The sequence below is a fragment of the Triticum urartu genome, chromosome 4 (assembly GCF_003073215.2).
Source record: "Triticum urartu cultivar G1812 chromosome 4, Tu2.1, whole genome shotgun sequence".
Classification (NCBI taxonomy): Eukaryota; Viridiplantae; Streptophyta; class Magnoliopsida; order Poales; family Poaceae; genus Triticum; species Triticum urartu.
The window spans coordinates 379,559,737-379,570,636 of NC_053025.1; the positions used below are offsets into that span (position 1 = coordinate 379,559,737).

Genomic DNA, 10,900 nt, shown 5'->3' on the forward strand with positions numbered 1-10,900 from the left:
GAGGAAGATGGATGTGTCTACTTTAGGGAGTCTTAGACATAGAGTGCCTATTCTTGATGGAGAGTATTTTCATGAGTGGAAAAATGAGATGCTTGTAATTTTCAATCAATATCATTTGAACAAGTATATTGCTAGCCCTTGTGCATCTCATATTGATCCTTTGCATCCTACCCTATATGAAGATATTGACATGATTCGCAATCTTAGAACTATTGAGCTCATCATTAGAGGATTGCCCAAAAATTTGATTGCTAATTTGACTACTCTTAATTGTGCCTATACTATATGGAAATTTCTTGAGGAACGATTTCCCGATCATTCCTTGAAAAATTTGGATGAAATTCTCCATAAATCTATTGCCTTGAGTAAGATGAACTCTAGTGATCCTAGTTTTGGTGATTATCTATTTGAGCTTTCCAATCTCAAGCGAGCTCAAGGAGATGTTGGAATCATTAGTGATATCGTATTTGAAGCTATAAGAATTCATAAAGGTGACCACTTTGATGATCATTTATCTAATGAATTACCCTCTCTAGGAAATGATGAGTCACAAGATCATGATGAACATGAATATTATGATGATGATGACAGTGACTTCGATCTTGATGAAGCAATGAGACCTTTTGGTCTTATGGCAAATCTTCGGGGATATGTGTCAGGAGGAAAGGAATGGGTTCTTGATAGTGGATGTACTGATCATATGACCGGAGATGAAGAGATGTTTCGTGAGCTTGCTGAAAATGACGGCCCTTGAAAATATGTCACCTTTGGTGATAATTCAAAGGGTAAAGTGGTTGGCCTTGGTAAGGTGGCCATCTCACATGATAGTTCCATTCAAAATGTCATGCTCGTTGAATCTCTTGGCTACAACTTACTTTCAGTATCTAGACTTGCTGATTTCGGTTTGAATGTCCTATTTACTGAGGTAGATTGCCAAGTATTTCGTCGAGACAATCATAAAATGGTCTTTACTGGTATGGGTAGAGGTGATCTTTACATTGTCGATTTCTCTAAAAAGGCACAACCTAAAACTTGCTTTATTGCTAAATCCTCAAAAGGTTGGTTGTGGCATAGACGACTGGTCACGTTGGCATGAGAAACCTTGACAAGCTTATTAAAGGAAATCAAATCCTTGGAGTTAACGATGTCATATTTGATAAGGATAGACTTTCACTAGTAGAAAACAGGGCTTATGGTCCAGGCCGGGTCAGCCCATTAGTCCCGGTTCAGTCTAGAACCGGGACCAATGTGGGCATTGGTCCCGGTTCGTGAGCCCAGGGGGCCGGCCGGGCCACGTGGGCCATTGGTCCGGTTGGTGGGACGAACCGGGACCAATGGGCCTCGCTCCTGGCCCACCACCATTGGTCCCGGTTGGTGGCTTGAACCGGGACCAAAGGCTCCCCTTTAGTCCGGTTCATGCCACCAACCGGGACCAATGAGGTGCCTATATATACCCCCTCGCGTAAGAGCAGAGCACACTGCTCTGTTTTTTTCTGGCCGAGGGGGAGAGGGCTTGGTGGTGCTCTAGCTCACCTCCTATGCACACATGAGGTGTTCGATGGAATGCCCGAGCCACACTACTTAAGCTTTCTCCTCTCGAAGCTCGACCTCCAAGCTCCATTTTCCTCGAGATTTGTCTAGATTTAGCGGTCCGTCACGCCCCGTCCCCGTCTTCACCGCCGTCGATCACCCGCGCCGATCTCATCACCGACACCACCGTGGTGAGCCTCTTGTTCTTATCTTCTTTCTGAAAGGAAAATATTCTTACTTGTATGTTTAGATAGATACTTGTATCATTTTCTTACATTTATTATTGCATCTTATATAGTGCGATGGTTTTGGTATCCGCCCCCGTCGGCCCTCGTCCTGTCTATGATTCGGATTTGGTATGTATATTATCTTTATAACTATTGGTTCATTTATTGTTTATGAAAATTATGCCGACCAACGTGACATAGATTTTATTTATCTAGGATGTATGTGAATCGGAAATGCCAACCGACCCTATTGTCGAGAGGTTAAATTTAGTTGAAGAAGAAAACAATTTGTTGAAGGAAAAAATAAAAAAATTGAGAGGAGAAGATGATATTGGAGTTGCATGTTGCGGATGTCGTCGATGATCACAAGATCAAGATGGATGCAATGCGTTTGAAGATTAGAAAGATTGAAAATATGCCATTCATACCGAGGCTTGGTATCATTATGCCGTTGGATCAATTGTTACCTTGGTTGCGATTATGATCGCATTTGTTTTCGCATTGAAATGTTTTACATAGTTTCAATGTATGGTTTAATTAATTAGATGCTCTGGAGAGCTATATGTTGTTAGATGAGAACTATGTATGCACTTTGGTTTTAATGTGATGATGAACTTCTATTAATTTGGACACTTAATTATATATAATGCACGCAGATGAACCGGCAATGGATGTACGGTGACAGACACACCCGCGAGTACATTAAGGGCGTGCATGAGTTTCTCGATGCGGCTGAGGCAAACAAGCAGAATGGTTTTATGTGTTGTCCATGCACTGAATGTGGGAATACGAGGTCTTACTCTAACCGGAAAATCCTTCACTCCCACCTGCTTTACAAGGGTTTCATGCCACACTATAATGTTTGGACGAGGCACGGAGAAATAGGGGTTATGATGGAAGACGGCGAAGAAGAAGAGTACGATGACAACTATGTGCCCCCTGAATACGGTGATGCTGCAACGGGGGGAGCTGGTGAAGATCAAGAGGAACCAGACGATGTGCCCAATGATGCTGCCACGGGTGAAGCTGCTGAAGATCAAGAGGAACCAGACGATGTGCCCGATGATGATGATCTCCGCCGGGTCATTGTCGATGCAAGGACGCAATGCATTAGTCAAAAGGAGAAGCTGAAGTTCGATCGCATGTTAGAGGATCACAAAAAAGGGTTATACCCCAATTGCGAAGATGGCAACACAAAGCTCGGTACCGTACTGGAATTGCTGCAGTGGAAGGCAGAGAATGCTGTGGCTGACAAAGGATTTGAGAAGCTACTGAAAATATTGAAGAAGAAGCTTCCAAAGGATAACGAATTGCCCGACAGTACATACGCAGCAAAGAAGGTCGTATGCCCTCTAGGATTGGAGGTGGAGAAGATACATGCATGCCCTAATGACTGCATCCTCTACCGCGGTGCATACAAGGATCTGAACGCATGCCCGGTATGCGGTGCATTGTGGTATAAGATCAGACGAGATGACCCTGGTGATGTTGACGGCGAGCCCCTAGGAAGAGGGTTCCTGCGAAGGTGATGTGGTATGCTCCTATAATACCACGGTTGAAACGTCTGTTCAGAAACGAAGAGCATGCCAAGTTGATGCGATGGCACAGTGAGAACCGAAAGAAAGATGGGAAGTTGAGAGCACCCGCTGACGGGTCGCAGTGGAGAAAAATCGAGAGAAAGTACTGGGATGAGTTTGCAAAGGACCCAAGGAATGTATGGTTTGCTTTAAGCGCGGATGGCATTAATCCTTTCGGGGAGCAGAGCAGCAATCACAGCACCTGGCCCGTGACTCTATGTATGTATAACCTTCCTCCTTGGATGTGCATGAAGCGGAAGTTCATTATGATGCCAGTTCTCATCCAAGGCCCTAAGCAACCCGGCAACGAAATTGATGTGTACCTAAGGCCATTAGTTGAAGAACTTTTACAGCTGTGGAATGGAAACGGTGTACGTACGTGGGATGAGCACAGACAGGAGGAATTTAACCTTAAGGCGTTGCTGTTCGTGACCATCAACGATTGGCCCGCTCTCAGTAACCTTTCAGGACAGACAAACAAAGGATACCACGCATGCACGCACTGTTTAGATGACACTGAAAGTATATACCTGGACAAATGCAGGAAGAATGTGTACCTGGGCCATCGTCGATTTCTTCCGACCAACCATCAATGTCGAAAGAAAGGCAAGCATTTCAAAGGCGAGGCAGATCACCGGAAGAAGCCCGCCATGCGCACCGGTGATCACGTGCTTGCTATGGTCAATGATTTACACTACGTAATCTTTGGAAAGGGTCCGGTGGACTAGCTGTTCCGAATGACGCTGAGGGACACGCACCCATGTGGAAGAAGAAATCTATATTTTGGGACCTACCCTACTGGAAAGACCTAGAGGTCCGCTCCTCAATCGACGTGATGCACGTGACGAAGAACCTTTGCGTGAACCTGCTAGGCTTCTTGGGCGTGTATGGGAAGACAAAAGATACACCTGAGGCACGGAGGACCTGCAACGTTTGCACGAAAAAGACGGCATGCCTCCGAAGCAGTATAAAGGTCCTGCCAGCTACGCTCTTACGAAAGAAGAGAAAGAAATCTTCTTTGAATGCCTGCTCAGTATGAAGGTCACGACTGGCTTCTCGTCGAATATAAAGGGAATAATAAATATGCCAGAGAAAAAGTTTCAGAACCTAAAGTCTCATGACTGCCACGTGATTATGACGCAACTGCTTCCGGTTGCATTGAGGGGGCTTCTACCGGAAAACGTCCGATTAGCCATTGTGAAGCTATGTGCATTCCTCAATGCAATCTCTCAGAAGGTGATCGATCCAGAAATCGTACCAAGGCTAAGGAGTGATGTGGCGCAATGTCTTGTCAGTTTCGAGCTGGTGTTCCCACCATCCTTCTTCAATATCATGACGCACGTCCTAGTTCATCTAGTCGACGAGATTGTCATCCTGGGGCCCGTATTTCTACACAATATGTTCCCCTTTGAGAGGTTCATGGGAGTCCTAAAGAAATATGTCCGTAACCGCGCTAGGCCAGAAGGAAGCATCTCCATGGGCCATCAAACAGAGGATGTTATCGGGTTTTGTGTTGACTTCATTCCTGGCCTTAACAAGATAGGTCTCCCTAAATCGCGGTATGAGGGGAGACTGACTGGAAAAGGCACTCTTGGAAGAGACTCAATAATATGCAGGGACGGATATTCTTGGTCTCAAGCACACTACACAGTTCTACAGAACTCTACCTTGGTGACCCCGTATGTCGATGAACACAAGAACAGTCTGCGCTCCAAACACCCGGAGCAGTGCGACGACTGGATTACATGTGAACACATCAGGACTTTCAGCAGTTGGTTGGAAACACGTCTCAGAGGTGACAACACTGTTTGTGATGAGTTGTACTTGTTGTCCAGGGGACCATCTTTGACTGTATTGACTTACAAAGGATACGAGATAAATGGGAATACATTTTACACGATCGCCCAAGATCAAAAGAGCACCAACCAAAACAGCGGTGTCCGCTTTGATGCAGCAACCGAGAGCGGAAAGGACACATATTATGGTTACATAGTGGACATATGGGAACTTGACTACGGACCTGATTTTAAGGTCCCTTTGTTTAAGTGCAAATGGGTCAATCTGTCAGGCGGCGGGGTACAGGTAGACCCACAGTACGGAATGACAACAGTGGATCTGAAAAATCTTGGGTACACTGACGAACCGTTCGTCCTAGCCAATGATGTGGCACAGGTTATCTATGTGAAGGACATGTCTACCAAACCGAGAAAAAGAAAAGATAAGGAAGCGAATACATCATACGATGAGCCAAAGCGCCACATAGTTCTTTCAGGAAAAAGGGACATCCTGGGAGTGGACGGCAAGACAGACATGTCTGAAGATTATGAAAAGTTTCATGAAATTCCTCCCTTCAATGTCAAGGCTGACCCAAGCATCCTGATAAACAATGAAGATTATCCATGGTTACGGCGCAATAAGCAAATGACACAAGCGAAGAAAAAGTGAAGACTTTCTCCCGCAACTATTATGATGATACCATGCCAAATTTGTAACAGACGAACATGCTACCATTGTCCGTTTTATACATGCACATGCTATGTGGGTGAAATTATGATACCATGCCAACTTTCAACCTTTTCAGAGTTCATTTTGAAATGCTTTCCAATTTCAGAGTCATTTAGCTCAAATAATGAATTAATAGCAAACAGAATGAACTACAAAACTTTTATGAAAATAAAAACAATCAATTAAAATATTATGTTATGATCAACTAAAATAAAACTATAATATTCTTCAATAGCAAAAAGAATATAATTTGTGACCTAAAATCAAACTATAAGTATTTAATTGTAAGTATAAAAAATAAATAGCAAAGAAGAAAAAATTCTATTTTTATAGTAAAGTTATTCATAAACTAGTGATTCACACAAATTTTATAAAAATTCAAATTTAAACTATTCAAAATTTTAAAACTAATGGCATAACAGAAAGTTTATAATTTTTGTGACCTAAAATCAAAAAGAAATCACTAAAAAACTATAAGTATTTAGTTGTAAGTATAAATAAAAAATAAATAGAAAAAAAATCTATTTTTATAGTAAAGTTATTCATAAACTAGTGATTCACACAAATTTTTAAAAATTCAAATTTAAACTATTCAAAATTTAAAACTAATGGCACTAACAGAAAGTTTATAATTTTTGTGACCTAAAAGCAAAAAGAAATCACTAAAAAACTGTAAGTATTTAGTTTTAAGTAGAAATAAAAAATAAAAAAAAAATGTAGAAATAAAAAAGAAAAAAAAAAAAATGCCACCTACTGGGCCTCCACGGCCTGAATACGACTAGAAACCCTACATGGGCCAGGATTCAGGCCCGCAGAGACCCAATAGGACCACAGGCAGTAACAAGTTTAGGCCCGAAAGCCTGCATTAGAGAGGAGCTCGAATGGGGAGGCACAGCAGCCCTTATAAACAAGTGCCGGCGCCCTTCAGCTAGCGATGTGGGACTAAACTTCAGCTAGCGATGCAGCACAAGGCCATTGGTCCCGGTTCGTCGCACCAACCGGGACGAAAGGGGGGCATTAGTCCCGGTTTATGCCACGAACCGGGACCAATGCTCTTGCTATATATACAGCACTTGTCAAAAATTTCATTCAGTTCCTCATTCTCCCCGCCGCCGACGCCGCCCTCTGCCCCGACGCCCTGCTCCTCGTCCTCGTCGCCCGCGCACGTCGTCGCAGCCCCCGTCGTCGCCCGCGCCCCGTGCCGCCCCATCATCGCCCGCGCCGCCCCAACGTCGTCGCCGCCCCCGCCGTCGCCCGAGCCCGCCGTCCTCGTCGCCCCTGCCCCATCGCCGCCAGGCGCTGCCCCGACGCCGCCCGCCGCCCGCTCCCGCCAACGCCGTGGTCGTCGCCGACGCCATCGCCGCCGCCGCCGCTGTCGCCCTCGCCGGCCGCCCCCGCTGTGAGCCACCGCCGTCGAGGCTCTGTTTATATATGCAAAAATTTATACATATATGCAAGTATATATGTATTTTATAGATGCAAAAATTTATATATCTAGCTAGGAAGAAGGAAGAAAGGAAGAAGAAGAAAAACTTATATATGAGAAATGCATGTATTTATATATGAGAAATGTATGTATGTATAGATGTATGTATGTGGATACATGAGGGGGGTCGATATACCCCCTCTTCGATAGCATTTTTGTGCATTTTAGGTTAGTGTATATATATGTTGATGTATATATGCAAAAGATAGATTTTTAGAAAAAATACTATTTTTTCTGTTGATGATATGATGATGTTTTTTTTCATATATGCATTTTTTCATATATGTATTAATTTTTTTAAGTTGTTAGTAGATATCGATTTTAGGTTAGTGCATTTTATCACTGATTTTAGGTTAGTTGTTCCGCACCGGCATTTTATGTTTGTTGCATTTTAGGTTAGTGCATTTTATGTTAGTGGGGAGGAAAAGGTAAAATAAGGAATAGGAAAATAAGTAGAGAAAGAAGGAGAAGAAGAAGGAGAAGACGAGGAGAGGAAGAAAAGGAAGAGGAGAAGAAGAAAGGAATAGAGGAGAAGAAGAAAAAATAGAATTTTTTTTCTATTTTTTCTTCTTCTCCTCTATTCCTTTCTTCTTCTCCTCTTTTTTTTCTTCTTTTTTTTCTTCGATCTTCTCCCCCTCCCGATAGGAAAGTTTTATATAGAAAGTTACAATTTTAGAAAAGTTTTATATATGCAAAAATTACAATTTTAGAAAAAGAAGGATAGGAAAAAAGAAAATAAGAAGAGGAAAGAAAGAAGAAGAGGAGAGGAAAAGAAGAGGAGAAATAAATAAGAAGAAGAAAAAAGAAGAAAAAGAAGAGGAGAAGGAAGAAAGGAATAGTGGAGAAGAAGAGAAAATAGAATATATACTTCTCCTCTTCGAGGGGTCGAGGGTCGGGAACTAGGGTAGAGGGTCGAGGGTCGTTAGGGTCAAGGGTCGAGGGTTTCAGGGTCGAGGGTTCGAGGGTTCTATAGGTTCGAGGGTCGAGGGTTCCAGCAGGGTCGTCTAGGGGTCGAGGGTTCCAGGGTCGTCGAGGGTTCGAGGGGTCGAGGATCGCCGAGGGGTCGAGAGAGGTTTCCTAGTGTCAAAGTATTGAAGAAATCCATGCCTTCATCATTAGCCGGAAGTAACCAGGGCATGTTGGTACGAAGTTCTGCAAAGTTGTTCTGGAATGGAGTCCCGGATAGAATAATCCTTTTGGTACGAATTCAGCAAAGGCCTTCCAAATAGCGATATTCGGAAGGCTCTTGCTGAACTTTGTACCAAAAAGCGAATTATCCTATCTGGGACTCCGTTCCAGAACAACTTTGAAGAGCTTCGTACCATCATGCACATGTTACTTTCGCCTAATGATGAAGACATGGTTTTGTTGAATCCTTTGACACTAGGCAACCTCCCGACCCCTCGGCGATCCTCTCGAACATGAGAGGAAGAAGAGGGTCGTCTAGGGGTCGGGTTCGGTTCGAGGGTTCTTCCTCTCCTCTATTCTTTCTTCTCCTCTTTTTTTTTCTTCTTCTTCCTCTTTTTTTATCGGGAACGAGGGTCGTCAAGGGACATAGATGTAGTGTCGTCGTTGTCGATATATACCCCCTCCCGATAGCTTACTATGATTAGGTAGCTAGTTCTACGTTTGGAACTAATATATCCATCTGTCATGTTTGAATAATAATTGCCATGTTGTAAATATTTGTAGAAACTATGGACACCGCCCTAGACGAAGCAACAAAAGAAGCGTTGTTGAGGGACATAATCGCAGAAGGAAGTGATGCCATCTCGTTGTTTCTCAACGAAACCGATGGTCTGGAAGGAGAGGGTGAACAAGCTGGCTACGGTGACCTAATGCCGGTGCAAGAAGAAGAACATGAGGACGGCTCCGGTGACCCAATGCCGGTTCAAGAAGGAGACCGTGATGACGGCTCCGGTGACCGAACCGAGTCCGGCCAGGTATATATATTAGTTAAGCTTCTGCTGACTAGCTGATTGATGCATTCATTGTTTTGGTATGTAAACATATTAATTAAGCCTTTGTTCTTTTTTCTAGCCCTCCGAATCGAGCACAACTTCGGTAAAGAGACGAGGCCCGAAGAAAAAGTTGAGCTCGGATGAAAAGTTTGAGATCATAGCAATCGCTCCCGACGGCCAACCTATTGAACCCCTCCAGACAAAGAGCGCATTTTTTGCTCAGTGCGGGGTTCTGGTTAGGGACAAGATCCCGATAAGCATCCAGCAATGGTTTAAGACGGCTACAGAAGACCCTGAGGTGTCTTATGTCAATGATATGCAGAAAAATGATCTTTGGACTGAGCTGAAGTCAAATTTCACCCTACCGCCTGAGGATAATCCAGAGAACCCAGTTAAAGAGAAATTAATCAAGTCTTTTGCTCTGAAGAGGATGGCAGAACTATTCAGGAGGTGGAAGAAAGAGCTGAATAAGTTTGTCGAAAATAATGAGACACCAGAATTCAAGGGCAGATATGAGAAGATCAGAGATCACTGGCCCGCATTTGTGGCCCACAAGACATCAGAAAAGAGTAAGAAGATGTCGGCGACAAACAAGCAAAATGCTGCGAAGAAGAAGCTTCACCATCGCACGGGGTCAGGTGGCTACCTCGTACCCCGGCCTAAGTGGTCCAAGACTGAGAATGATCTGGTTCATAAAGGGATTGAACCAGAGACAATTAACTGGCCAGACCATTGCCGGACTTGGTTCTTCGGGGCTGGCGGAACCCTGGACCCTGTAACAGGGAAGTGCATTTGGACGAACGATCAAATGGACATACCAGTCAGTAAGCTTAAGCAGTATATCGAAGCAGCGCAGGAAGGGACGTTCTTTCCAGACAGAGAGAACGACGAGCTCACAATGGCCCTCGGGAATCCTGAGCACCCTGGACGGACATGAGGCACGCCAGGCTCCATTTCATGGAAGGTTGGGTTTCCGGACGCAGGTGGTTACAAATCCCATGAGAGGAGGAAAAAAGTGCAGCAGACCCAAATACAGGCGTTGCAAGCAAGGGTAGACGCGATAGAGGAACGAGAAGCAAATTGCAGCAAACGTACTGCCGAAGCCTCCCCCGAAGCTACCCCGCCATCTCAGCGCACAAGCAGCGTGGCTTCCACCGAGCTGCTTCAGCCGGAGCATGCCTTGACGGCTCCTGCCAGCTATCCCATGGATGCTATAACGGAGTCTCAAAATTGCCACCTTATGACGCAATGGATGAATTTGAAGGTCAAGGCGGCTGTTGGTTCTGTTTATCCTACTGAACCCGGCGCAACTTTTCACTGCCGGCCGATTCTAGAAGGATATGCTAGGGTGATGGTGGATGAGATAACGGAGGGATTTGAGGACCTCCAGCTTGACCACCCTACCGGTGAAGGGGAGACTCGGCAGGGGTCTGCTCTGAAGACTCCATGCCTATGGCGGAAGGAGCTCATCAACCTTCCGAACTGGACGCCACCGCCTCCTCCTCCTCCTCCGGCGAGTCAGGGCACTCCGCCTCCACCGCCTCCTCCTCTGGCGAGTGACGATCAGGGCCCTCGGCCGGCTCCTTCTCTGGCGCGTGGCGGCACTCCGCCTCC

The 10,900-nt window shown here is 44.8% G+C and overlaps 1 pseudogene; it reads left to right on the forward strand.

Moving 5' to 3' along the window:
• The first annotated feature begins 2,428 nt into the window (after positions 1–2,428).
• Positions 2,429–7,762, forward strand: LOC125554764 (annotated as a pseudogene).
• Positions 7,763–10,900: the final 3,138 nt, after the last annotated feature.